Below are 27842 nucleotides of genomic sequence, written 5' to 3'. Positions count from 1 at the left end.
CTATGAGGATTCAGATGCAGAGGACTCCATTCCCTCGGCTTCTCCTCCTGAGGATGTCTTTTGGGGAAGTTCTGCATTCCATGAGGGAGCATTTTAAGTGGCAAGGATAGGAATATTCAGATTCCAGGAAGCGCCTTCGAACCTTCCTTAAAAAGCCCCAACACAGACCCTTAGCTATACCTCCTGTGCTTGATGTTTTGGATGATTTATACTCTGACTCCAGTGTTACCCCTGATACCCTCCCTCCTGCTCCTGTCAAGCCTGACAGATACTATAGGGTCCCAGAAACCCATTCTCATTTCTTTAGGGCCCATGCTGTTGATTTAGAAACAATTTCCCAGGGGCCTAAAGGGGTTTCAGCTACCACCTCCAAAAACCCTTTGCCTTCCGACAGGGAAGCAAGATCCTTAGAGAGATGGGGGAAGAAGGTCTACACCTCCACTTCTTTATCTATGAGAGCTCTCAATTGTCTCTTTCACATGTTTCAGTATCAGGATTTCCTGTTAGATGATTTACAGAAAAGATTGGCCTCCCCTGAACCTTTAGATAGGAAGTCTTTGCAGGAGGCTGTACACAATTCTCAGCAAGTTAGCAATCATTTTCTACAGTGTGGATATGATGCATTGGAAGCTTCATGTAGGGCAGCTGTGACAGGGGCGGTCATTCGTAGACATGCATGGTTAAAAGATCAACCTTTACCAGATCATGTTAAGGCAAAGCTTCTTGATGCACCCTTGGAAAAGAACAAGCTTTTTGGTGCAAATGCTGAAGATGTGTTAAAGTCCATTGAGGAAAAAGCCAAGTCAGTTCAGACAGTCAAAGATTTCCTCCAGGTTCAGCCACCCAGATTCAGCAGGAACTGGCCTTCTAAAAACTGGTCCTTTCCTAATCCTGGAAGATTTCAAAGGGGCAACAACAGGCGTGCCCGAGGAAGAGGCCAATACAGAGGATCCTACAGGGGACGACAATGGCAACTAGCAAACCAAAGAAGTGACACAGGGGTTTCTCCCGCCCCACAGGGACAATCTCAATGACTTTCCTCTAGTTCCGCTGACCAAGGAGCAAGCAGAAGCTCCTTTGGGCGGAAAATTATCTCTGTTTACAAAAAATTGGCACAAACTGACAAAGGACAAATGGATTTTGGACATTATAGACCACGGTTACAGGTTCCATTTTCATACCTTGCCAAGAAAACTGGGCATGCCAAACCTTCCACAAACTCAGAGGGCAGAGGCTATCGAGCAAATTTCTCTGCTTGCTCAGATCAAAGCAATAGAAAAAGTTCCACAACAAGAACAAGGTCAGGGGTTTTACTCAAGACTGTTCCTTGTTCCAAGAAAAGAAACTCAATGGAGACCAATACTGGACTTGTCTGCTTTAAACACTTTTCTCATAGTACCAAAGTTCAAAATGCTGACTCTACAGCAACTCCTTCCCATGCTGGGCAAGGGGTCTTGGCTGATTACTCTGGACCTCAAGGAGGCATACCTGCATGTCCCTATCAGACACAGCTGCAGAAGATACCTCAGATTTCTTGCAGGGCCAGAGCATTATCAATTCTCAGCATTGCCATTTGGCTTATCTACTGCGCCCAGAGTATTCACGAAATGCCTGGCTTCAGTAATTGCTCATTGCAGGCTCCAGGGGATTCAAATCTACCCGTACCTGAACGATTGCCTCATACAAGCGGACGACAAACTAACTTTGACAAAAAACTTGAATTATGTCATACATTTGCTACAGGCTCTGGGATACACAGTCAACTTTCAAAAGTCAAGACTTCAGCCATCCCAGCAAATTACCTTCTTAGGAGCCAAACTAGACACAGCCTCTCAAATGGCTTACCTAACAGAAGACAAGCAAAAGAAGTTAACTCATTACTTCAGAAGTTTAGCAAAGCTCACCCAGATGACTGCAAGGAGATTCCTACAGGCCCTGGGTTACATGGCATCCTGGATTCTCCTGGTTCCAGTAGCAAGACTACACATGAGAAAGCTTCAATGGTACCTAAAAAGCTTATGGTCTCAACACAGCAACAGCCTAGAAGCAACCATACCACTCATTCCATGTCTTCAAAAGGAATTTCTATGGTGGGCCTCAGTAAGTCAGTCAAACACAGGTATGTCATTCAAAAAACCTCAGATAACACAGACCATGACCACAGACGCCTCAGACCTTGGATGGGGGCACACATGGAGGGCATATGTATTCAAGGACAATGGTCTCCAAAGGAAACACATCTGCATATCAGCCAAAAAGAAGTGCTGGCAGTAATGCATGTCATCGAGGCCTTCGGACAACAACTACAACCAGGCCACCTATTAATACGGACAGACAACACCACTGTGATGTGGTACATAAACAAGCAGGGGGGCACTCATTCTTACCCCCTTTGCAGACTGACAATGAATCTTTGGGAAAAATCACTGAGCCTAAACATACAGTTGCAATCCCAGTTTGTTCCAGGCAAAGACAATGTTCTGGCGGACAGTCTAAGCAGGAATTTCCTAGATCCCCACGAATGGAGGTTACATCCAGAAATCTTTATATGACTCACTTCGACATGGGGCAGGCCGGACATAGACCTATTTGCCTCCCACCTCAATCATCACTTAAAAAAGTTCTGTTCAAGGACATATCATCCACAAGCATGGAAAATAGATGCTCTCTCATTCAACTGGAGCTCCCTAAAAATCTATGCATTTCCACCTCTGCCACTGATGACCACAGTTTTACTAAAGATCAAAGCAGAGCAGCCCAAGGGGATCCTAATAGCTCCAGACTGGCCAAGACAACACTGGTACCCACTACTACGGAGCATATGTCACAACAAAACGTGGGCCCTCCCCCAATGGCCCCAACTTCTGACTCAACACAACTTCAGGGCAGTTCATCCCAACATCCAGATGCTACAGCTAACAGCTTGGGAGATCCCATGAATAACCTCAACCTACCTCTTTCCAAGGAAGTTCAGCGGATACTGACAGAAGCCCGCCGACCATCCACCAGAAAGGTTTACTCAGCCAAATGGAAGAGATTCAGCATTTGGAATACCACCAAGGGCCATGATGCATCACTTTTGAGCATCCCACTCATCCTGGAATATTTGGCAGATATGCTACATAATGGACTCTCATACTCCTCTATAAAAATACATGCTTCAGCTATCTCAGCTAGATACAACACTGATCCACCTGTGTTTTCGCATCCTTTGCTAAGGCAATTTCTTAGAGGAATCAAGAATATAAAGCCCCCAAGAAAGGCACCAGTACCAGCTTGGGACCTCAACTTTGTCCTAGAAAAATTGACTCTACCTCCCTTTGAGCCAGCAGCTTCTGTGGATTTACAATTTCTTTCCTGGAAGACAGCTTTCCTGTTGGCCATTACCTCAGCAAGAAGGGTTTCGGAATTACAGGCCCTAATGGCTATACCACCATTCATAACTTTTCACAGAGACAGGGTCTCCTTACGAACCAACCCTACCTTTCTCCCAAAAGTGGTATCTAGGGTCTCTTTAAATCAAGCAATCCACCTGCCTACTTTCTTTCCCAATCCTGAGAACAAAGGGGAAAGACTGTTGCATTCCTTGGACATTCACAGACAACTTTGCTACTACCTGGACAGAACCAAGACCAGTAGGAAGTCTGATCAGCTTTTTGTAGCTTACACCCCTGGAGTACAAGGAAAAGCAATTTCAAAACAGACAATTTCAAAATGGATTGGACATTGCATCAGATTCTGTTATTCCTTCCATGGAAAGAGTGTGCCAGCCAATGTCAGACCACACTCCACCAGAGCTACAGCCACCTCTACAGCATTCTTAAGAGGGGTGCCTACAAAAGACATTCTAGAAGCTGCTACATGGAGCACCGTGCATACATTTTCCAAACACTACAACCTTCCTCTATATTCCAGATCCAGAGCAGGCTTTGCTTCGGCAGTCCTGCAGGGATTGATAGCTACACCACCCTTTTCTTAGAGCATTCCACCTACCCCAGCTAAGCTATGGTATTCAACCCATATGTTATGACTGCAGTTGTATTCTTGAAGGACACAGTACAGTTTTGTACCTACCATAAATGTAGATGTCCAATAGATATGCAACTGCAGTCGGGTTTTCCCTCCCTCCTTCCCCTCTATGCCTTGGGTCCACTCCTATCCCTGTTATCCTTAGCTGGGGATATCTGTTGTGGTGTATCTGTTTATTGCTTATTTATTTGTCTGGAAACCTGTTTTATCTTCCAATTTGATTACAGCCTTCCTTGGAGGGCACCTGGCATCTGGGGCAAGAAACACTGAAGAAGATGGCGTCGGCTGATGCTTATGTATTCCAGCCGCTCTGACGTCGGAGAGAAATGCGACATCAGCCGACGTCGGACCCAGACTTTGGAATCCGGCTGACCGAGGGCTGCCTGAGGCAGGACAGCCCATATGATGTTATGTGATCCTATCTCGCCTACATTCTGACTGATGGGTTCGGAGCCGATCCCTCGGCTCTGACTCGGCACGCTTATGCCAAAGAGCGAAGTCTCTTATTGGCTGAGCTTACTATATCCCAGGATGCACCACTACCAGTCCCCCAGATCTCGTTTGCCGCTAACTAGCGAAGACGTGGTCTCGAGCTGGCTGAGCTAAGTAGTGGGTTTTTTCACTAACTTTCTGTCAGGAATTTGCTAATTTCTAAACAAAAAGCTGTTTTAACGGCTACTCTGTTGTTGTGTGTGTGTTTGACAATTTTTTCTGTGAAAATTTGTGTATGATTGATATTTGTCTGGTTACAGGCTCCCTCGGTCTATAGGGCCTTCCTACCGGTTAATTCCCTTTTAAAACAACCTTAGGGTTCATTTATTCTTTATTTCCTTATACAGTGGTTGACTGTTGTTCTTTGTGGTTTTGTGTGAACAGCAAGTTAATCTTGAATTAAAATAAGTTTGTCTGTGAGAAAGTACTTATTTTCTGCTTATAATGTCTCAAGCACCTAGGCCTTCGGGCTTCAAAAAGTGCACTAAATGTAACTTTAAGATGTCTATCACGGATGACCATTCTCTGTGTGTATACTGTTTGGGCGCCAAACATTTGCAGGAGTCCTGCAGCGTGTGTCACGCTTTTTCCTCGAGGGTCCTCCAAGAGAGGAAAAATAAGCTTATATTAAAAGGCCTTGTAAAACCCTCTTTTGAAGAAGCTTTAGCATCCTCTCCTTCTCCTGCTAAAAAGAAAAGGGCGTCGGCTCCGACCAGTCCGTCGGATCCGACCGCCAAAAGACATAGGCAGGCTTCTCCTTCGGCTCCAAGGACTTGGGCGAGGCGAACGGTCTGCCTCGATGCCACCAGTCTCGACTCCTCTGGCTTCGGAGCCGATGGCTGGGGCATCGAGAGGCGGGTCACCTTCGGCTCCACTGGTCTCGGAGCCGATGAAGGTTGTCCGCTCAGACACTTCCTCCTCGGCGCCTAAGTCCTCCTCGGCACCAATGGAAACTAGTTTGGGTATTCCTTCTGCGCCGATAGTCATCGAGTCGCCTCGGAGCCGGTCCCCTAGCCCCTTGGGGCCGTTGGAGAGGCCATCTCGAACCCGTTCAGTATCCTCTAGGTCATCGAGGATGTCAGATTCGGACATAGACAGGGTGCTCCAAAGACTGTTCCAGTCCCCAGTCTTTCAAAAATTTGTTTCGGCTCCGACCCAGTTGGCTTCGGAGCCGACAGCCCATGCCCATGTCATTGCCATTCCTCCTCCGACCGCTTCGGCTCCGTCGGAGCAGGTGCTGTTGGAGCCGGTGGAGGTCTTAGGGTCGGCTCCGACCCTTACTCCAACCTCGGCCTTCGGGTCCAAGTTTGGCACACGGACTTCTTCGGCTGGACCCGGGGGTGACGTTTCGGGACCTATGCTGTCGGTTCCGAGCCTTCCTCTCGGTGCTTCGGCTGCGGGACTTCCGTCTGCTATCATGGCTCGGGGACGGACACTCCCAGGATTCTGGGGGTCCGGCTTTCAGAGCTATGAGGAGTGCCTTGGCCAAGTCTTCTTCGGCCATCTCTCCGGCTTTACCGACACCTTCCCTGGGCGTGGAGACTGGGTCTTTGGCAGTTCCCTGTCCTTAGGCAGCGGAGCCCTGGGCCTGAGGTCACCCCACTGGGGTTCCCTCCTCCTGAGGGTTCTTCGGAGTTGTCTTCAGAGGAGCCCCAAGGAAGAGATCGTGCAAGAGGAAGCACGTGGACTCCCCGAGTCTATTACATCGGACACTGATATTGATGATGCGGAGGGGTCCCCAAGTCGCTCGGATGATGTCTCATTTGCAGACATTTTAGAGATCCTCAAACAACGAGGCGGCTGGATATCCAAACCCCTCTGCTGATGAGTCAGTGCTTCTCAAGGCCTTTGGGGCTCAGCCCTCCGCCTCCTGGGTGTCTCCGCCCTTGACGAGCTCCTGGATTTGGTTTGTCGGAGGCGTGGGAACATCCAGATACCGTGGAACCAGTGCCTTCTCGTCCTAACAAATTTTTGTCTGCCCCACCGAGAAGGAGTTCCTGACTAACGGCGTGGCTGTAGATGCGATGGTCGTGGCATCTGCTACACAACAGGACGTGGCAGAGGCTTCAACGTCCGTCCATCCTCCTAATAAGGAGTATAGGAGCATGGACCGCACGGGAAGCGCACCCTGACTTCAGCGGCCTTTACTTTAAGGTCCCTGAATTATTTGGCACATTTTACCAGGCTACAGAGGGATCTGGTCAAGGAGCTGTCAGATTCCTCTCGGGTAACCTACCTGAGCAGCTAGCCCAGTCGGTTAGCTCTCAGTTGGCTATCCTTACTTCAATTTCTAACTCGTCCATGAGGCTCATTTCATATGCGGCCGAAGGGGCGGGTAGAGCGGCAGGCACAGGCGTGGCTCACGGAGACAAGCCTGGCTCCGTTGTGTCATTTTATGGAAGCCTTCAAGTCTTCCTTCGCCGACGCTCCCTTTGATGGGTCCTCTTTGTTTGGACCTAAGGTTAAAGACACTCTTACCGCTGTGAGCAAGAGGGAAAAACTTTATCTGCCGTAGGTGCATCGTTATTCCACTCCCTTCGGCCTTTTCCCAAGGCTAAAGGAGGAGGGAAGATGTGGTTCCGCAAATCACGTAAGTTTTTCCTCAACAGCAGCAAGATTCCCCTTCCAGAGGCAGAGGACCGGGAAATTTTTCTGGGAGACGCCGTCCCAGAGGCGGCAGAGGGCCCCGCAATTCTGGAGACCCTGAGTCCTTTCGTGGCTCTTCAGCCTCCCACACTTCATGAGGGATTGCCCGGCTGTGCTGCTCCCGAGCCAGTCGGGTGCCGTTTTGCCAAGCACCTAAAAGCCTGGGAGTCTATCACTCAGGACAGATGGGTGCTTCGGATTATTGCCGGAGGTTACACCATTCCCTTCACACACTCACCCCCACCGTCCAAAAAAGTCCCGGTCCCAGCACCCAGTCAAAGGGAAATTGCAGCCGCAGAAGCGTTAAAGCTGCTAGAAAAAGGAGTCATCCAACCGGTCCCCACAGACCAGATCGGATCCGGAAATTACTCAAGGTTCTTTTTAGTGCCAAAAAAGACAGGGGACCTGAGACCAATATTGGATCTCAGCAGACTAAACCAATCCGTCACGAAATCCAAATTCCGAATGGTCACGTTACAATCCATTCTCCCATTGTTGGAGAAGGATGTTTGGATGTGCTCCATAGATCTCAAGGACGCCTATTATCACATTCTGATACATCGGGCGTCCAGGAAGTATCTGCGCTTCAGCCTGGGAGACAGTCATTTCCAATTTTGTGCACTGCCCTTTGGTCTCACCACAGCCCCCAGGGTGTTCACCAAGTGTTTGGCAGTAGTAACTGCTCACCTGAGGAGTCTTGGATTCCAAGTGTTTCCCTATCTGGACGACTGGCTCCTGACTGCCACCACCAGTCATCTACTAATGGACAACCTCAAAGCCACCATTTCCCTGGGTGCTACCCTGGGAATTACATTCAACTGGTCAAAGTCTGTCTTGCTGCCCTCTCAGCGCATAAGGTTCATAGGAGCAGAGATAGACTCAAAATTGATGCGCGTTTTTCTTCCTACCGAAAGGATTCAAACTTTACAAGGTCAAGTTCAAGCCCTGCTTTCAAGATCCAGAGCCCCAGCCAGGATGGTCCTGCAACTTTTAGGTTTGATGTCTGCCACGGTTCTCCTAGTTCCTCTGGCAAGATTGCACATGAGGATTCTTCAGTGGCTATTATCGACTCAATGGTCCTTTCAGAATCTTCCCCTCAATCACCCCATTATGATTACAGAAACGTGCAAACGGGACCTTCGCTGGTGGCTTCGGCCGTCCAATCTGAATCAGGGAAGACCTTTTGTTATCCCCCCTCCGGTAGCCACCCTGACGACGGATGCCTCCCAGACAAGGTGGGGGGGGGCATTGTCTGGGCAGGTTAGTTCAGGGTTCCTGGGTTCCAGACGAAACCTTTCTCCACATCAATGTATTGGAGATGAGGGCTGTACTTCTGTCCCTACAAGCCCTCCACAAGTTTCTCCCTCAAGGCATTATCGCTATCCACACAGACAACATGTCAGTGGTCTGGTACCTAAACAAACAAGGAGGGACCAGATCTTACCCCCTTTGCAGAGAGGCCATGAGGGTGTGGGAATGGGCTGTAGCTACCAACCGTTTCTTGGTAGCGACCCACATTCCAGGGAAATCCAATATATTGGCAGACAGATTAAGCAGGACAATTCTCTCTCCTCACGAGTGGTCCCTGAACGAAACAGTAGCAGCTCAGGTTTTCAGAAGATGGGGGACGCCGTGCTGCGACCTGTTTGCAACACCACAAAACACAAAGTGCAAAAGGTTCTTCTCCTTGACTCCACATCAGGGGGAAGCAGCTATGGATGCTCTAGCACAACCTTGGCCAACAGGGCTACTTTATGCCTTTCCTCCGGTTCCACTTCTCCCCAAAGTCATTCAGAAAGCTTCTCTATTGGGGTCCACAATGATACTAATTGCTCCGCACTGGCCTCGTCAGGTATGGTTTCCCTACCTGAAGAAACATGCGTGGGCGATCCTTGGTTTTGGATCTAACTCCGGATCTGCTAATTCATCAGTCGGGACGACAACACCAGTCCCTTCGCACTTTGAAGTTGACAGCTTGGCTCCTCCACTTCCGACTTTAGTCAGAAATCACACCTTAGACCGGAAGTTATTCACATTTTATCTTGGCCCACAAACCCACCACTAAGAAATTGTACCTCAGTAAGTGGAAGAGGTTTGCTATCTGGGCTCAACTCAGGGGCTTAGACCCTATCACTGCCCGATGCCAGAGGTTTTGGAATTTTTAACATCCTTGTTTAATCAAGGATCTTCAGTCTCTACTGTTAAAGTCCAACTGGCAGCTATCTCTAAATTTCACGAATCCATGGATCCACCGTTGATGAGCAGCAGATTATGCAAAACTTTCATTAAAGGTGCGGGCTGTTAAGACCCCCAGTTTTCATCCTGCCTCCGTGGGATCTTGATTTGGTGCTTCGTGCCTTAACATCTTCCCCTTTCGAACCGGCTGCTACATGTGAGTTAAAATATCTGTCTTGGAAAACTGCCTTCTTAGTTGCAATTACCTCTGCAAGAAGAGTTTCAGAGCTTCAAGCCCTATCTATCAAACCACCGTACTTGATTTTTCACAAGGATAGAGTATCACTTAGGCCTAACCCATCTTTTGTCCCAAAGGTTTGTTCTAATCTCTGTCTCCAACAATCTCTAGAGCTGCCAGTTTTCTTTCCAAAATTCTCCAACGAAGCGGAATACACTCTCCAGAAATTGGATGTTCACAGGCAATTGCGCTTCTATCTAGACAGGACTCAGCAAATTCGTAAATCAGACCAGTTGTTTGTGTCCTTCTCAGACATTAAATTGGGCAAAACCATCACAAAAGCTACTATCTCCAAATGGATTAGAGATTGTATAACTCAGGCTTATTCCTCTTCAAATAAGCAACTTACAACATCTATCAAAGCTCACTCAACCAGAGCTATGGCTACTTCTATCGCCTTTCATTCCAAGCTCGCTATTTCTGAGATTTGTGCTGCGGCTACTTGGTCCAACCCGCACACTTTCATTTCCCACTATAAATTGGATGTGGCATCTAAAGGGCGAGCATCATTTGGTTCCACGGTACTCAGGAGTGTTTTCCAGTGAGCCACCCAGGATTCAGGTGCTAGGGACGCTGTCCCATCAGTCAGAATGTAGGCGAGATAGGATCACATAACATCTAGGATCACATAACATCTTTTAGTTATGTACTCACCATAACTTCAGATGTTTGGGATCCATCTCGCCTACATTCCTAATACCCACCCTCCTTCCCCCGGCCTTGGAGATCAGAAGAGATTGAACGGTTTTGAGTTCTACTGTTTTATCTTGTTTCATCTGACGATGTTATATAAGCAGTGCATGCATGTGTGCATGTATGCGGACAAACTAGATCTGGGGGACTGGTAGTGGTGCATCCTGGGATATAGTAAGCTCAGCCAATAAGAGACTTCGCTCTTTGGCATAAGCGTGCCGAGTCGGAGCCGAGGGATCGGCTCCGAACCCATCAGTCAGAATGTAGGCGAGATGGATCCCAAACATCTGAAGTTATGGTGAGTACATAACTAAAAGTTATGACTGCAGTTGCATATCCATCAGACATCTACATTTATGGTAGGTACAAAACTGTACTTTCTGTATATTTAGTACCATTGTGCTGTAACTCAGAGCAGATCTGAGTGTTGTCATTGAGATTCTTGACATAGCTATAGAATGCTTTGTGGTTATCTTTAGAATCGGTGGCTGTTTTGTTTTCGTAACTAGCTTTATAGGATTTTGAGGGATTCGGCTTCTTACTGAGGCTGACCAGGGAGTTCCTCCATTCATGGGATTTTACTCTTTTTTTTTTTTGCAACAGTTTATTTCTTCTATTGTAGAGTTTGTTTATGGCAGGGGGACCACCAGATTGGCTTCCTTTTTTGGGGGGGATAGCGTCTTGGTTCTGTTAGGGATAGCGCGATCCATGCACTCGTGTAAGTGCTTATAAAGTGCATTTGTGTAGGATTCAGCAGTCGTACCTCTATTGTCTGTCTGCATGAGGGTTGTGAAGTTTGCCACTTCTGTCTTAAGAAGTGTGAAGTTGGCTTTGGAGAAATTTTTTACGGTGTATTGGGTGTGGGGGCGGGATGTGGATTTCTAGGGTGATTAGCTTGTGGTCGGATCTGACCACTGAGGAATTGACCTCAGGTGTGGAACACTGGTCGCCCATGTTGGTAATGACCAGGTCTAGGATATTGCTTCCCCTGGTGGGGGTGTGGATAATTTGATGCAAGGCATTAGAATTTATAAATTACAGAAAACATTGATCAGAAGAGTTGGTACATGAGTAGTTTTCCCAGTTAATGGTGAGGTAGTTGAAATCGTCCATTATTAGGGTGTTGGGTTGTACCCTAATATTTTCCAATGTTTCAAGAAATGAGGAGTGGGATTCCTGGGGCATGGTGGGGGATTTGTAACCAGTTACAATTTGGATTGTGATGTTGCCCAGAGTTAGTTGCACTTGGATAATCTCGGATGCATTATGCTGAGCAACTAGCCTGGAAGTGTAGATATCCTTAATGAATATGGACACGCCTCCATCTTTTAATTTTTCAGTCCAGGTTAGGTGGCCGAAAAGTGTGATATGAATTATAGCCTGTTAATGCAGAGGTGCTCTCTGGAACCCTGTAACTTCTCTCTTGTCACTGCACAGATGTTGATGTTCTCCATTTTAAGGAGTGCCTTGAGTGAATGCATTTTGAGGTTTAGACTTATAGCATTGAGTAACATTACCCTCAGATTTTGCTTTGCTTGTACCTGTTATGGTGGTGAATTTGTCATTTGAACCTTGCCTAAAAAGGCACTATAGGGGTGGCAAGAGCCTTAGCCAGTATCCGGAATCCCAAGGGCTACAGGTGCAGGCCATCTCTGGCAAAGCATCGTGGTCTGTCGATCTTGTCATCCCAGGCAGATACTGGATCCCCTTAGAATGACAGCAGAAGCTTAGCCAATTGTTAGTCAATCATTTTGTCCTTGTACTGTGGTATCATTCTGGGTGATGGTAGAGTACTACTCAGAGCTAGGGTCATACCTGCCTGGGCTGCAAGATTGGGGAGTTCCTCCAGGTCTCTTTTCATGTAGTCCAGGGAGGTACATCTCCGGTCATTCACACCAACATGGACAATGACAGAGTCATATTTGTACATTTTGTGGAGTGACCCGAGTGCGTGCGTTATGTGGCTGATCCTGGCAGCTTGACAGTAACTTTCTCCTTGTTTAGCCTGATGAGTGGAACATCAGTGTGTCTGACTATAGAGTCACCTATGACTAGAGTGTTGAGTACGTTTTTATGCCTTATGGAATGTGGTTGAGTGGCACACTGAGTTTGTGGGCTGTGTGTCATTTGGGTTGTGTTCGGGGGGGTGGAGGTTGCTTACATTTCTGCTTTGGAGGTCTCTGTTGCTTGAGCAGATTTTTATTGAGAGCCTCTACGAATGTAAGTGTGTGTTTTGTATTTCTGTGTGTGTGTTTTGGTGGTGTAGGTTTTGAGGAACTATGTGGTGTGGTGCAAGTGTTTACCTTCACCTCTTGACTGTGTAGTCCAGTCTTGGTTGAAGAGAACTTTGCTTCCAGTTTGGCTGTATAAGTGCATCTCTCACAGGTTGTAGTGTTGGGTGGTAGGAGGAGAGGGTTGTCTGTGTACATGAGGCAGTTGCTGCATTGCCCCAAGATGCCCAGATTCAGCAGGTAGACAGGAGAAAACTCCGGGAGCTGACCCTTAGACATGCCTGGATATGTGCTTATTTATTAAATACTAAAAACTGTTTTCTTCTAGACAAGTGAGGAAAGTTGAGTCCAGCAGTCCCTGGGCCTCCCCTGTGGTGCTGGTGCCAAAGAAGGATGGCAGCACCAGGTTGTGTGTGTACTACAGGAAATTAGTCACTCAGATGCTTACCCCATGCGTAGGACAGATGAAGCCCTGGAGCAGCTGGGTGGGGCTAGGTATCTTACCACCATTGATCTTATCAAGGGTTACTGGCAGGTGCCCTTGACTCCTGGTGCTAGGGAGAGGTCAGTCTTTGACTCCTTTTGGCTTGTATGAGTTCACAAAGATGCCCTTTGAGATGAAAAATGCCCCAACAACTTTCCAGAGGCTAGTAGATCATATCCTATCAGGACCAGAAGGGTTTGCCCTTGCTTACGTAGATGATATTGCCATCTACAGCCATTCCTGGCAAGAGCACCTTCAACATGTCAAGGAGGTGCTGAGCAGACTACAGAGGGCAGGGTTGACCATTAAGCCCAGCAAATGTCAGGTGGGTATGGCAGAGGTCTCCTACCTGGGGCATAGAGTGGGGAGTGGTAAGATCAGGCCAGAACAGGCCAAAGTGGAAGCCATTCAGACAGGGCCTGCACCTGTTCCTAAAAATGCCCTCACCTGCTTTTTGGTGACAGCAGGGTACTACAGAATGTTTGTCCCCAGTTATAGTACCATAGCTACTCCCCTCACAGATCTTACTAGGAAAAACAGGCCAGATAAGGTAGTGTGGACCACAGCATGTGAGCAGGCACTCCAAGAGCTTAGACGCTTTTGGAGGACCCCCTGTTAGCCAGTCCAGATTACAGCAAAGAATTTGTTCTGCAGGTGGATGCCTCAAACCATGGGGTGGGGGCTGTAATTAGCCAGTTTTCTTCAGAGGGGGAAGGGCACCCAGTGGTTTATCTCAGTCATAGGCTCCAACCCAGGGAGGAATGCTATCCAGCTGTAGAAAAGGAATGTATACCCATAGTGTGGGCACTGCAGACACTTCAGCCTCATCTATATGGAAGGAAATTCACTGTAGTTACAGATCATAATCCCCTAACATGGTTTGAGCCAGCCAGCAAAATGCCAAGTTCCTAAGGTGGAGCCTAGGGTTGCAAGCATATGATATGTTGGTGCAGCACCACAGTGGGAGTAGCAATGCCAATGCAGACGGGCTCTCAAGACCGGGAATGGGGTAAGGTATACCCAGATAGACTCAACCCTCTCAAGCAATGTTTCTCAAGGGGCACTTGAAAAACTAATTTGAGTTCTCGGGGGGGGGGGGGGGGGCTGCCAACCCAGCCAGATAGAATTTTGTAAATAATTCTACGTAATTGTAAATATTAATAAGATCCACAAGGCTTGTTTCACAAATGTGAAAAAAACGATGTGATGTGTTGAGCTTCCAAAATGTAACCACAGTGCACCCTGTTGGCAGAATCCTGATAAGTATAGGATTTTACGACTGTGTTTGATCTCAAGCTAGGAGACAGGATATCTGGACTAAGAAATTTTTTCTATTGTAAGGCAGAGAGAATTACTAGGTTTTACATGTAAAGTGTCTTTTATTGTTGTGGCATCCTGGCAGGTGCAGATTACAAAAAGTAAATGTTACAATTTTGAGTTGTGTGAGCCTTGGAAACTTAAGCAGACGTGCTAAGAATGATGTAATCTGAAATGACTCAGCAGTAATGTGTATTATTAATTTAAGGGCCATCTCAGAAAGTAAGAGTAGCATTTTGCATTTTGTTCTGAAGCTGACAGCAACTCACCAGCACTTTGCCTTGTAAGTAGAATTTAGAACATAGCTTCTCTTAGAGACAGATAGGAATATAGCCAGATTATAGCCAGATTAGAAAAAACACTGTAGCACTGGATGTAACATAGCAGAATATCCACTTTATTGTAAGTAAGTGTTTTCAAGGGTTCACCTCTTCATCAGTCTTGGATAAAAATGACTTAAAGCAACCACATTAAATAGTATTCCAATTAACATTAATTCAATTAAAAACAATTAAATTATTTAAAGCCATACTTAACAGTTTTAAAAACATCACAGCATACATAAACTAGAAACTAGTGTCTCAACGGTCTCGCTTTCAGGAAAGGTTTAATGGAGACCATATTTCTCAAACCAGGTGCTTTATCAGCGCGCAGTAACATAATCCATTTTTGTTCAGCCACCTCACTCAGTAATATTCCTCATATCTCCTCCCCTTTTTCTGACTGCAAGTATTTCCAAGACCAGAAACTTAAACATATGCTCACTACCTTCATTCTTGATGTGCATAGCCAAGGCCCTACTTTCCTTTTTATTTCTTATATCGCTCATATGTTCAAGTATCCTGTCTTTGAACTGTCGATTAGTCATGCCAATATAATATGAAAAACATTTAACACAATAACTCAAATATATTACATTGACTGTTTTGCAGTCAGCATAGTGAGAGGGCTCTATTCTGAATCCTAGTTTATGGTGTACAAAGTTAGTACCTGTGCATATATGCACAGGCAATGCAACTCCTGCATGTATATATACCTACTCTATCTGTTCTAAGAATAGTCTTATTTAAACTAGATTTATAACAAAGATGGTTCTTTAGGGTCTTATTATTTTGAAAGTTAAACTTAGGATCTGAAGTAGTTAACTTCATTTTATCTGCAACCTGTGGGTAGTCTGATCCATATCCGATCCGAGCCTGCAACTTTTTTTCTAGCATCTACTCCGAGCTCTTCCCCCTACCCATAATACACCACCATCTCCTTTCTTCCCCCAGATCTCATTTGCCGCACCATTGTGAGCATCATGGTCTCCATTGCTCTGAGTTTCAGGGATTGTAAGTATGTTTGCTTTAATCTTTCTATGTGAAAGTGGTCATTAGTCTTCCCTTCCTCCCCTCTGTTGTACGCTGTTTGTCGGTTCTAGTTAAAAAAAAAAAAAAAAAAAAAGTTTTTTCTCATTACAGTAGTCTCTAGGCCCACTTTCCTTCAGTGTGCGTGCTCTAGTGTGGTGTACTTTCTTTTTCGGGAGTGGGCTGTTAGGCTGATCAGCCATAGCCCAAAACTAAGTCAGTTTTTAAAAAATGCACAGAGTGTGGCCATAAGCTCTCACCGGCCGATGGTCACACTGTGTGTAATCTCTTTGGGAGTGCCTCATTTATCTATTCAGTGTGCAATTTGTGCTGGTTTTAACCCTAGGACCCTCAGGGATAGGAAGGCCAAATTGGTTGCCAAGGATCTTCTCCCTGCCTCCTTTCTGGATTCTGCCACGGCCTCGGTTTCTGGTACTCCCGCCAAACCCCCTTCAGACAGGGGCTCGTGCTGGTGTGGGGGAGGATAAGGATAAAGACAAAGAAAAAGACAAGGATAAAGAAAGACGCAAGGAAGACCGAGAGGAAGAGGGATAGGTCTCGTAAGAGGTCTCCAGATAGGGAATCCTTCCCTAGTCCACCATCAAAGACTCTGAGACCAGCTTCTCCTAGGCTCTGCTCACCCCATTTCTCGCCGGAGCTGATGGAGCCTTCAGACCCAAGGCCTTCCTCACCTTTGCTTCTCAGACCAGCCAGATCCGAGGTGGTCTCCTCTTCGCAATTGACTCCGAGTCTATTGGACTTGGACATGGACAGGATGATGCGGAGATTCATTCAGACCCAAATACAGATGGAAGTCTTGCCAAGCCCCTTGCCCTTCTTCCGTCCTATTTCTCCTTCCATGATCCATGCAGCTGCTTCGGGTATATTGGATCAGAGACTCTTTGGAGCTGGTAGCTCGGCGCCAATGGTTCCTCCAACCTTGACTCTGGCTGTTACCTTGAGTTCCTCGGATCCGGCTGACTCTTGGAGCCATGGACAGAGAGTCAGGCCCGAGGGAATGGATCCATCTTCGGCTTCAAACCATTCCCTTGGAGCTTAGGCTACCTTCGCTTCGGCTCCGATCCCCACTTCGGACCCGGGGAGAGCTTCTTCCTTGCTGGGTGCCAAGGAGGTACCCTCTCCTTCAGCGTTTGAAGTGGTGGAGAGGGTTCTCTCCCAGGGATTGAGACCACAGCCCATCTCCTCGGATTCCACCCAGACTCCACTGGATTTGGCGACGACTCCCTTCAACCTTCTCAGGGACAGCCTGTGCCAGAGGAGCCCCAGGTTATTCCCCTTGAGGACCCCCCCCCCCGCGGCTCATGAGTCCTCTTCAGAGAGTCCCGCTGAAGAAGGCCCCCATAAGCGCAAGTGCAAAAGGAGGCACTTGGACTCCTCTGAGTCCCTCACTTATGGACACGGATTTAGATGGAGAAGATTCCCTCAGGTCACCTCCCGAGGCTATCTCCTTCGGAGACATCATGGAGATCCTCCGTCAGAGGGGAGGTTGGTCAGCCCCAAAACTTTCTACAGATGAGTCTGTGTTCCTGGAGGCTTTTGGCACATGGCCATCTACTTCCTGGGAGTCCCTGTCAGCAGACCCCTTCATAGATCTGATCACCACACGGGCATGGAAGAAGCCTGACAATGTAGAGCCGATCCCCAAACATCCTGAGAAGATTCTTTCTCCTCCCACAGACGGACAACCTTGGTCTAAAGGAGCCCCCATTGACGGTATGGTGGTCGCAACAGAGACCAAGAAGGAACTGGCACAAGAGAGTTCTTCAGTCCACCCTCCGGAAAGGGAGTCCAGGTTGGGGGATAGTTTTGGGAAGCACGTTTATTAGTCAGCGACCTTTTCCATCCATGAGCTGAACTATTTGGCACATGTTATACGGCTGCAGCGAGACCTTGTCTCTGAATTCGCTGAGTCTCTCCCGAGTCTTTATCGCAGCAGGACAAACAACTGTTCTCTGAGATGTCGAGACTGAAATCTGTTTCAAACATGTCCATGCGCCTCATTTCCCATGCCAGAGAAGGAGCAGCTATGGCGGCTGGGATGGGCGTAGCCATGCGGTGACCTGGCTCAGGTTGTGTCAGTTTACAGACCCTTTCAGGGTGTCATTTACCAATGCTCCCTATGATGGTTCTTCCTTTTTTGGAAAGACTGAAAGTGACACTCTTGTCCAGAGGGAAAAAGATGGGAAGACTTTGTGTACCGTCGGGATCTGCTTCTCTAACCCTCAGCGGTCCTTTTCTAGGAACCAAAGAGGGCAAAAGAAGATGTGGTTCCGGAAATCACAGTTTTAGGACAACTCATCCCCCAGAGGCAGAGGGGGACAGGATCAACGCTGACCCAGAGGTAGAGGGGGTCCCAGGAATTTTGGGTCTAGGGAACCTTTTTCTGACAGGCCCATGCGGCAGCCCTGAGGGGTTGCCTGACTGTCCTACTCTGGAGGCAGTCGGGGGGAGATTGTCCTTGCACCCAGCGGCATGGGAGTCCATAACTGCAGATCGCTGGGTGCTACAAATAATATCCAGAGGCTACACTATCCCATTTGTTGCCCCCTCCAAGTGCTACAAGACACCTCCTGGATGTCCCACCTACTCACAGGGAGGCCGCAGCTCTAGAGGTTTCAAAGCTGCTTCACAAATGAGCCATCGAGCCAGTCCCACTTGACCAGTCCAGATTAGGCATTTACTCAAGGTTCTTTTTAGTGCCAAAAAAGATGGGGGACCTCAGGCCCATTCTAGACCAGTCAACCTTGAACCTGTCTATCACCAAACAAAAGTTCCGGATGGTCACCCTACAGCCCATTCTACCTTATCTTCGAGAGTGCGACTGGATGTGCTCGTTAGACCTCCAGGATGCTTACTACCATATCAAGATCCACAGAAGCTCCAGGGGGTTTCTTCGCTTCTGGCTGGGAGCCAGTCACTACCAGTTCAGAGTCTACCCTTTGGTCTCACCACAGCCCCCAGGGTGTTTACCAAGGTAATGGCAGTAGTAGCAGCTCACCTGAGGCTTCAGGGAATTCAGATATTTCCTTACCTGGACGACTGGCTCTTCGCTGCTTCCACCAAGCGTCTTATTTGTCTGGCCAGAGACTACTTCCTTCTCTTGGCAGATTGGCTGGGGATTACAGTCAGTGTTCACAAATTCCTTTTGCAACTTCTACAAGTCTTAGATTTTATCGGGGCACGGCTAGACACTTTGCAACTAAAAGTCTTCTTAATGCCAGACAGGATCTTAATCTCAGGTACCACATTTCTCTAATCATGGACCTCAGATTTCCAAAGGCGAGCGATGTTCTCCGAGCCCTGGGCTCTATGGCTGCCGCGATCTCTATCCTTCCCTGTGCATGCCTTCACATGTGGGTTTTCCAATGAACTTAGCTGTTCAATGGTCTTGGCTAGACCTTCCCATGGATTTTTCGATAAGGATCAGTCACACCTGCAGGATGTCTCTCCTTTGGTGGCTCCATTTACCGGAAGTTGTAGCGGGACACCTTTTTGTGTCCTCTCCAGCCCAAGCCACAGTGACCACGGACGCCTCCCAACTCGGGTGGGGGGGGGGGCATTGTTCGGGAAGGATGGTCCAAGGCACGTGGTCCCAGATAGAGACCAGGCTGCACATAAATGTTCTGGAGATGAGGGCAGTGCTTTTAGCGTTGAAAGCCTTCCACACTGTCCTTCCTGTGGGTTTGATTGCAATTCAGTCAGACAACATGTTGGTTGTCTGGTACATCAACAAGCAGGGGAGATTCAGATCTTATTCTCTGTGTCGCAAGGCCATGAGAGTGTGGGAGTGAGCGATTTCCACCAGTCTGTTTCTGGTCGCAACGCACATTCCGGGACGCTCCAAAATTTTAGCGGGCAGACTGATTCGAGCTATTCTGATGCCATACAAGTGGTCTCTGAAACCATCAGTAGGGAAGGAGATATTCCTTGCATGGGGACAGCCTTGCTGTGATCTCTTCACATCTCCTTCCAGTGTGAAGTGCAGCGCGTTCTTTGCTCTGATTTCCTCACCAGGGGATGTCCCCAGAGACTCTCTAGTCCTTGTTTGGCCCCCCCGGGTTACTGTTTGAGTGGTAACGGTGGGTAAGCATTCTGAAGTTTCTTCAGAAAGCTTGCCGACTGGGTTGCAAAGTGTTCCTCATTGCCCCATTCTGGCCTTGTCAAGTTTGGTTCCCCTTCCTTTGGTCTCATCTTCTAGCTTCTCCGTGGATTCTGGATCCCTGCTTGGATCTAATCTTTCATCCTTCGGGTGCCTACCTCCCAATCTGGACAGTCTCAACTGCTCCAGTTCCCTTGATTGCCAGGACTCACAGTCTTTCATCCCCTGTTAAACCTATACTAATGGCTTCTCTTAAAGATTCCACTAGGAAAGTTTATCACAGTAAATGGAGACATTTCTCTATGTGGACCTCTCAGAGAAACCTGGATCCTTTTACAGCCCCTGTTCCAGCGGTGTTGGATTTCTTGACTAGTATTTTTCAGCAAGGAGCTAGTTCCTCCATGGTGCAAGTACAGCTGGCAGCTATTTCTAACTTTCATGTTGGTGAAAATAAGATCGCCTTGGCCTCTTCTAGGCTGTGTAAAGCCTTTCTAAAAGGCACTTTTCTTTTGCATTCTCCTATCAAAGATTTGGTTCCTCCTTGGGGCCTCACTTTGGTTCTCCAGTCATTAGTAACTCCTACTTTTGAACCTGCAGCATGAGTGGATTTAAAGTTTTTATCTTGGAAGACAGCCTTCCTAGTGGCTGTTAGGTCGGCTAGGAGGGTTTCTGAGCTTCAGGCTTTGTCTGCCGTGTCTCCTTATTTGGTCTTCCATAAGGACAGGGTTTCTCTCCGTACAAATCCTTATTTTCTACCAATAGTGGCATCTCAATCAAACATAAACCAAACAATTAATTTACCTGTTTTCTTTCCAAATTTTCAGAACAAGGGTGAATATAAACTTCATTTGTTAGATGTTCATAGACAACTTAGTTTCTATCTTCATAGAACGCAATCCTTCCGCAAGTCCGATCAATTATTCATCTCATTTTCTAAACCTCATTTGGGAAAGGCCATTTCCAAGGTTTCTTTAGCCAGATGGATCACTCTTTGCATTTTTTGTAAAGCCAAAGGTTTATCTCGTCCTGGTCTGGTTAAAGCTCACTCTTCCAGGTCCATGGCAACTTCTGCTGCTTTTTGGTCTAAGGTTCCTTTGGATGACATTTGTGCAGCAGCAACTTGGGCAGATTCACATACTTTATCTCCCATTACAAATTAGATCTAATTTCCAGAGGGAGAGCATCCTTTGGCTCTGCGGTGCTCAAGAATATCCTACCATGAGAGCCTCCCAGGATTTTTGAGTAGCTGGCGACTGTCCCACAGGTTGCAGATAAAATGAAGTTAACTACTTCAGATAAAGAAGTTATGTACTCACCGTAATGTTCCATCTCAGTAGTTATACTTCATTTTTCTGCAACCTTCCCACCCTCTGACCCTTTCATGTGAATAAACATGTTAGGTTTATTTAGTTTGAGTTGCTTAAGTGTATGGTTGCAACAAACTCGATCTGAGATAGGAGATGGTGGTGTATTATGGGTAGGGGGAGGAGCTCGGAGCAGATGCTAGAAAAAAAGTTAGTCTCTGATCCGATATGGATCCGAATACTTTCAGGTTGCAGAAAAATAAAGTACAACTACTTAGATGGAACGTTATGGTGAGTATATAACTTCTTTTTTGTCTCCTCCAACCCATCCAAAGTAGAGAGTATATTCCAGTTCTTATTAATGACATCACAGATCATATTCTGGGTGGAACAAACACACTGGGTTTTTTAAAAATCGATTGAGTAGTATTTGCATTATTAAAAAACACATGCAATATCAATGTCCTGGCAAGTAGCTTTAATTGAAATAATTAATGTTAATTGGAATACTATTTAATGTAGTTGTTTTAAGTCATTTTTATCCAAGTCTGATGAAGAGGCGAACCCTTGAAAGCGCTTATTTACAATAAATCAAATATTCTACTGTTACATCCAGTGCTACGGTGATGTTCATCGTGTTTCACTGTTGCAGTCATTACAGTTGGGTTATCCTGCTGGCAGTCTACCCGCACTCGGCCTGAATTCCAAAGTCTAGGTCCGGCGTCGGTTGCTGTTGCCTCCTCTCTTACGTCAGTGCGCCAGGGGTATAAAAGATGCAGCCAACGCCATTTTCTTCAGTCTGTCTTGCCGTGGTGCCCGAAGCAAAACCAGTTCGCAAGTGCTGGTCGGCCGACTTCTGAGATTTTCGTGTTCGAATTTCAGATCCGAAGTCTTCATTAAAAACTAAGTACCCCGTTGGGGAAACTTTTTTCTTGCTCCAGACTGATGTCAGAAAAAGTTAATAATTGTATTTCTGGTGGGAAGCAAATAGCTCATAAGGACTTCCTTTCTTACTGTATTCCTTGCCTAGGCCCTGATCACGACGTTGCTATTTGTTGGTTTTGTGCTAGATTTAACCAACGCACTATTAAGCGTTGGTACGATTTTGCATTTCACTATTTTGGCAGAAGATTTAATTACACAATGTCAGATAGCCATCCGACTACCGCAGTTCAAAAGAAATGCAAAGAAAAAGAAAAGGACATGCATCCGAGGTCCAACACGGATAACGAGGCTTCTTCTAAGCCAGTCGCCGGTTCTCAGTGAGGCACTTTCGCAGCCCCTGGCGCCCGCTACTTTAAGCTGCAGGCCGCTTCCGACTCCCCAGTGGAGCTGACTAGGCCGCTGGAAACTCAAGGTATTGGAACCTCTGAAACTATTCCTTCAGATGAGTCCGGAGCTGCTGAGCAGGCATCGGCTTCTGTGGGTGTTTTCAGGCCTACACTGTTATATGTTAAAACGACTTCAGCTTCAAAGGCAAAGACTAAAGCACCTCTAAAGACAAAGAAACAAGTACAATAGCCCCATGGACAGGCCTCCATGCCTAAAAAACAGATGCTCAAAATGGCCCAAGACCTAATTACTTTGATCAGGGGTTCCCATCCCCCTCCTGATAAGAGGCCTAGGCAAGAGACAGAATATGAATCTTCAGATCAGGTTTCCATTTCTTCTGATTCCTCTTCTGATCAGGAATACTCTCTTCCTCCCTATGAGGAGGATTCTGATGCTGAAGAATCTATTAGACCCAAAATCAGAAAAAAGGCCAGCACCAAGGAAGGTTCAAAAGTAGTTTAATAAAACTGAAACTAGACCGGTTTCAGCAGCAAGGCTTTCATCAGTAGTATAGTCAGCAAAAAGCACTTAGTCATCATCTTATATAATGTTCTTTAAGGCATCTATATGACATCACTTCCTGATAAGTCAAAAATGCCAACAAGGCAAAAGTAATTGAAAAATACAATCAAGGCAAAAGTAATTGAAAAATACATAGTTCAGTAAACAAAAAAGTTTGCCTGAGTTGCATGCATATCTCCAGATTATAATGAAAAAATCCAAAGAGACACAGTATACTGGTATATCAATGATAATAAACAAACTTAATAAAAAACATACAATAAAGGGTAAATGCCCAAAAATAAACCCGAAACAAAAGTCAGGTTATAAGAATTCTGGTGTTGAATACCAGCCACAGTATCCTAAAATGAGCTGAAATGCAAAAACCTAAGCAATGCAACCTGATAAGAAATAAGTACATATACGTAATGCAAGTGATGGTTAATTACAAATTATAATTTATCATTTAATCCAGGAGGGAAAAGCCCCCCAAGTTTAATGATCAAACTGACAATGCTCAAAGATCATCTGATTTTAGATTTCACAAATCTACATTTAACCCTCCCATGGATAAACATGTTGCTGTTTTCCAGCAGGCGGTTATAAAAGATATACACTTCAATTTGGGTTCTGTTGACACTATAAAGCATAACATGTCTAGGAAGGAACAAATAGCACTCACACAACTCAGAAATAATACGGATATTGTTATTATTTCTGCCGACAAAGGGGGTGCGGTGGTGGTGATGGATACTGAGTATTATGTGAATGAAGGTCTTAGACAACTTTCCAACCATCATCATTACATGAAGATGGAGATTGATCCTACTCCAGGTTTTGCCTTAGAAATTAATGAATTTTTGGAAAAGGCTGTAGAATCTGGAATTATCTCTGATAAAACCAAAACTCATTTGACGGTTAAGGATCCTATGAAACAACAACTTTATCTACTTCCTAAGATTCATAAGTCCATTGATCAGCCACCAGGCAGACCGATTGTATCTGGCATTGGGTCACTCACTGAACCCTTGTCTGTTTTCTAACTGAAAAATTGAAACCACTGTTAACATGTGTTAGAGCAAGAATCAAGGACACGACTGAATTTTTGCAGATAGTCTCCAGTCTCAATTGGACCCTGAATGGCTTATGTGTACCCTTGATGTATCCTCGCTTTATACCAGCATCCCTCATTGGGGGTATTAATGCCTTGGAATACTGGCTAAATAAAACCAATTTATACCCCCTAGGGATGAACACCTTATTGTTGTGTATGGCTGAACACATTCTAACTAAAAATGTTTTTTATTTCCAACAAAACTGCTATTGGCAACTACAGAATGGCTATGGGTGCATCCTTTGCACCCATTTATGCTGATCTTTTATGGGCTACATGGAAGATATGATTTTATATGACCCTTTGCACAACATATATCTACCTGAGATTGATATATGGAGAAGATACCTGGACGACTGTTGGCTTATATGGAAAGGAGGTGAGGAATACCTCCAGGAATTTATTCAACATTTGAATGGGAACATCTGGGGTATCGAATTCACTGTGGAATATAATAGGAGTGCAATCAGTTATTTGGATGTCAATTTAATTCGACAGGAGGATAACACTCTTAGAACGTCCGTACACAGAAAATTCTCACAATATAATACCCTTCTACATGCTGATAGTTTTCATCCGAAACATATTATTCGGAACATACCGAAATCAGAGTTTGTGCGGATGAAAATGATTTGTTCCTCAGTGGATGATCTTCAGAGTCATCAAATGGATCTAACCAAGAGATTTTTGTCCAGAGGTTATTCCACTCGTACTATTGAGTCAGCAGTCCAATTTAGTAATGCTAAATCCAGGGATTCTCTTCTCCAATACAATACTAAAACTCATAATGAGGAATCAGATGTATGTAGATTTATCACCACTTATGGCAGGAATAGTGCCAATTTAGTAAATATTATTAATACTCATTGGAATATATTGAATTCTCATCCATTGTTGGAAGATTATCTCGGAGAACGATGTTATTTTTCCTATAGGAAAGGCAAAACTTTAGGGAATTTATTTTCACACTATAAAAAAAAAACAGGGTCATGGATCACACTCCAACTCAAAGAACACTTACTGGAGATAAACTTTCAGGCATTTATCCATGTGGACATTGCAGTTTTTGTAACTATATTTTCAAAACTACTTCTTTCACTAGTAGGAACACTGGACAAATATACGACATACAGTTTTTTGGTAACTGCAGTTCAGACTGGATTATTTATCTTGCCACATGTACATGTCATGCATTTTATATTGGCCAAACGTCTAGACAGTTTCGTGTCAGGATCTCTGAACACCTTGGTGACATTAGAAACAGAAGATTAACTAATGCACTATATAGACATGTTATCAAACATCCCACTGCCAAATTTACATTCACCATCATTGATCATATCATAGGAATCGATCTTTTAAAACAGGTTGGCATGATATCCTAAATACCAAAGAAAAATGGTGGATCATTAAACTTGGGGGGCTTTTCCCTCCTGGATTAAATGATAAATTATAATTTGTAATTAACCATCACTTGCATTACATATATGTACTTATTTCTTATCAGGTTGCATTGCTTAGGTTTTTGCATTTCAGCTCATTTTAGGATACTGTGGCTGGTATTCAACACCAGAATTCTTATAACCTGACTTTTGTTTGGGTTTATTTTGGGCATTTACCCTTTATTGTATGTTTTTTATTAAGTTTGTTTATTATCATTGATATACCAGTATACTGTGTCTCTTTGGATTTTTTCATTATAATCTGGAGATATGCATGCAACTCAGGCAAACTTTTTGTTTACTGAACTATGTATTTTTCAATTACTTTTGCCTTGATTGTATTTTTCAATTACTTTTGCCTTGTTTGCATTTTTGACTTATCAGGAAGTGATGTCATATAGATGCCTTAAAGAACATTATATAAGATGATGACTAAGTGCTTTTTGCTGACTATACTACTGATGAAAGCCTTGCTGCTGAAACCGGTCTAGTTTCAGTTTTATTAAACTACTTTTGAACCTTCCTTGGTGCTGACCTTTTTTCTGATTTTGGGTCTAACAAGTACTCTTGCCGTGCACCAGCCTAACTTGCTAGCTCCTATACACTACGCTGAAGAATCTATCCCTTCAGCCTCTCCTCCTGAGGATTATTCTTTTGGGGAAACTCTGCATACCATGAGGGAGCATTTCCACTGGGAGAGCCAAGATTATTCAGAATCTAAGAAAAGGCTCAGAGACTTCCTTTTTACTACCTCAGCACAGGCCCCTTGTTATTCCACCTGTGTTAGACATTGTAGATGATGTATTTTCAGAGTCCAGTCTGACTCCTGACTCTTTACCTCCAGCTCCTGTTAAGCCAGACAGATACTACAGGGTTCCTGATTCACATAAATTTCTTTTTAAGAGCCCTGCTGCTGACACAGAAACTCTCTCTCAGGGTCCCAAAGGGGTCAAGTCTTCCACTGCAAAAAACCCTACCCCCTCTGACAGGGATTCTAGGGCACTGGACAGATGGGGAAAAAAGATTTACACTTCTGCTACCTTGGCTATAAGGGCTTTAAATTGTCAGTTTCATATGCTTAAATATCAGCAATATATTACGTCACTGCTTAAACAGAAAATGTTGATAAATTCTGAATGTGCAGAAAACAAAGAAATGCAGGATTTATTGCATGCAGCTGAACAAGTGGGTAAGCATTCTTTGCAATGTGGTTTTGATTCTCTGGAGGCCTCCTGCCTCCATTTACGGGTTCTGTCATTAAGAAGCATGCTTGGTTAAAGGAACAGAATCTGCCTGATCATGTTAAAAGACAATTATTAGATTCTCCATTACAGCATGATACCTTGTTTGGTGTTAAAGCAGAAGAGGTGTTTAAGAAAATGGAGGACAAAGCTAAATCTGTGCAAACAGTCAAGGATTTCTTACAGGTACAGCCTCTAAGATTTACCAGGCACTGACCTACAAAGAATTGGTTCTTTCCAGTGTTAGACCACAAAGAGGCAGATACAGATGCCCTAGAGGCAGATCCCAGCCCCAAGGCTCATACAGGTTTAAACAATGGGGTACTTCTACCTCCAAAAGCGGAGAAGACAAATCACAGCCATACAGGAAACTGTTCCAATGACTTCCCCCTGCCTGTGCCCATCTTCTGGCAGCACCTTTAGGGGGAAAACTAGCACTTTTTTCTCAGAATTGGCACGTAATAACCCAGGACAAATGGGTCTTTGATATAGGTTCATAGGTTTATACTAGGCTATCTTCCCTAAGGCATTTATAAGCCTAGCCCAAAGTTATGTGGCTTACGCCACCCCTTATGTTAGAAATAATGTACCCATTAGTTTGTTGTGCCTCTGTCCAGCAGTGACACAGAGATGATTCCCGGGGTAAACCTACGATCTCCCATCCACCGGTCAAGATTTCTCTTGAACAGAGCCAGCGAGGTGCTCTGCCTCACATGGACCGGGATTTTATTCCACAGCATGGGGAGTCTCTGAGTGATAAATCTATCCCTCCAGCACATCCTATTTATATCCGTGCTAAGGTTTAAGTCACTTGCTCTAGTGGTTCTGGTGGATTTGGATTTTTTGAGGTGGAGCATGTCCATTAATTCCGGGTTGGTCATGGCCTTGTATGTCAGGCACAGGTCACCTCTGAGCAGACGGTATGCAACTGAATAGAGTTGGAGTTTCTTCAGTCTGGCAGTATATGACAGGTTTTGGAGTCCCTTTATCCTTTTGGTGAGGAACTTTTGGAGTCTCTCCAATTGCTGCAGGTGTCTGGTGAGATACATCCCGAATGGGGCATTGTACTCCATC

At 45.4% G+C, this 27842-nt stretch overlaps 1 protein-coding gene across 1 annotated transcript in view; it reads left to right on the top strand.

Moving 5' to 3' along the window:
- The window catches only part of GTF2B (general transcription factor IIB), a 903336-nt gene that overhangs the window by 293854 nt on the left and 581640 nt on the right, over positions 1-27842 (top strand). The window lies entirely within an intron of this gene.

Source organism: Protopterus annectens, chromosome 10.part0, assembly GCF_019279795.1.
Source record: "Protopterus annectens isolate FY-2018-M chromosome 10.part0, PAN1.0, whole genome shotgun sequence".
Taxonomy (NCBI): Eukaryota; Metazoa; Chordata; order Ceratodontiformes; family Protopteridae; genus Protopterus; species Protopterus annectens.
Note: the sequence above shows the minus strand (reverse complement) of the source record. Positions and strands in the feature narration are given on the sequence as shown.